Raw genomic sequence first — 2,500 nt, 5'->3', positions numbered from 1 at the left:
CAGATATTCCTAGAGAAGACAAAATTGAAAGAGCTTTATAAATCTGATTGCGGATATGTGGAGATAGACTCCCGGGAAGCGTGAATTGTATATATTTTAGTTTTTATACATTTTTTGTTTAATAAATGATATATGGCGATGATACCTTTTCTTTGTCCCCCAAAGACTATTTTTCCATCAAGTTTTCGTATATATGGACACACACGTACAAACACACACACACACACTCACACATATACACACACACACACACTCGCACATATACAATCACACACACATACATACGCACACACATACATACACACATACACACACGCACACACGCACACGCGCACACACACACACACACACACAGATACATGTATATGTGTATATATATATATATATATATATATATATATATATATATATATATATATATATATATGCATTTATATATATATATATGCATATATATATATATATATATATATATATATATATATATATATATATATATATGCATATATATATATGTATATATATATATATAAATGCATATATATATATATATATATATATATATATATATATATATATATATATGTATATATATATATATAAATGCATATATATATATATATATATATATATATATATATATATATATATATACATATGTATGTATATGCATATGTACATATATACATAGATTTATACATACATACATATAAATATACATATATACATATATACATATATATATACATACACACACACACACACACACACACACACACACACACACACACACACACACACACACTCATATATATATATATATATATATATATATATATATATATATATATATATGTATATATATATATATTTATGTGTATGTATGTATACATATACATATGTATATGTATATATATATATATATACATATATATATAATATATACATATATATATATATATATATTATATATACATATACATATTATATATACACATATATATGCATGTATACATGTATATACATATATACATATATATATATATAAATGTATACATATATATATATATATATATATATATATATATATATATATATATACATATATACATATTGGTCCGGGAGCCCAGAAACATTTGTTTCACATCTCGAGTACAAAAGGTTTGAAGCCTGAAATGTATGCATCTATGATAGGAGACGCCAAAAAGGGCAATTCTTAAGTTCTACAATTCTGCGAACAACCAGGGGGCGCCACTAAAGACCAAATGTAAATATCAAAATCAATACGTAATGCCTAATTAACGATATTGCTGTCTTATCGAGGATTATCGCTTATAAACTATTTGATGTGATTAACTAAAAACAAATTTTTATGTATGTGAAAACTATAACTATCATCAACATTGTCATTATTGATATGATTGTCATTATCATTATCATTATTTCCATCGTTATTATCTATAGCATTATTTTTATATCTATATTTCCATCATAATCATCACAATTATCTCTGTTATAATAAGCCTTATCATCAGTGATTGTTATCATTACTGATCATCACTGTCAGCGTAGTTATCATTTTTGCGATTTATATTAGAATTTGTTTATGTTAAAACTCCATGGTTATTCGATGCAAGCCGACGTTTAAATGAATACAGGCAAAACAATAACACAAATGAACTAACACGCTTTAATTGAAAGCAAATACACCAAGCAATAAACTTATCCACGGTCTCACAAGGACAGCAACAAAAACAACAACAACAACGGAAACAAAGGCAGGAAGCGGAACACATAAATAAAGCAATATCTATCTATCTATCTATCTATTTGCATATATATATATATATATATATATATATATATATATATATATATATATATGCAAAAAGAGAAGTAGATGCAGTTATATACATAAGCATACAGATGTTAAGAGGCTGATGAATATTACATTAGGTGTAATTCATGGTTTCTCACCCAGGGATGCGAGACAGCATTCCAGGAGATGCGAGAAGTGTCCATCATAGCAATGGGCAATTAATCTATTTATTATTCCCCTGCGTTTTTCCCATTTTTTCTTGCAGTGAATTGTGGAAGAAAACGCTTTTTCAGATTTATTTACCTAAACAGCTGATTGCAATAACTTCTGTTCTGTTCATATTGTGATAATGTATCGTTATATATAGTTCCTGCTCAATGTTAAAATGTGTGATTTTGATGCTATTACATAGTGATATCGGTTTGAATATTATTTAACTGTAAGAAGGCTTTTTATTCATCTTTACCCATTTTTTGCGTTCTAATTACCGTTAAGTTAACCTAGCCCATTTCTGACCCAGCCTGTAGCCTACTGTACAGGTACATTATATTATACAACCAACAATTTATTAAATATCTTATGCTACAGAAAATATCTTTTCATAGCTAGAGAAAACATTTGGGAAGCGTGAAGAATGCTTGTGTAGTTATTCTATTCGAGGAAAAGGTTACTTTCTAGAAG

General features: G+C 26.8%; 1 protein-coding gene across 2 annotated transcripts in view; it reads left to right on the top strand.

The window, feature by feature from the left end:
- Positions 1-139, top strand: part of LOC113813943 (crustacyanin-A2 subunit) — an 18,156-nt gene extending 18,017 nt beyond the window's left edge. For both annotated transcript variants that reach the window (XM_070123234.1, XM_070123230.1), the window contains exon 8: positions 1-139. This exon is cut by the window's left edge and continues 399 nt beyond it. The gene's annotated coding sequence lies outside the window, so the exon portion shown is untranslated.
- The last annotated feature ends 2,361 nt before the right edge of the window (positions 140-2,500 follow it).

Source organism: Penaeus vannamei, chromosome 1, assembly GCF_042767895.1.
Source record: "Penaeus vannamei isolate JL-2024 chromosome 1, ASM4276789v1, whole genome shotgun sequence".
In the NCBI taxonomy this organism is placed as follows: domain Eukaryota; kingdom Metazoa; phylum Arthropoda; class Malacostraca; order Decapoda; family Penaeidae; genus Penaeus; species Penaeus vannamei.
This window is presented reverse-complemented; position numbering and strand designations above follow the sequence as displayed.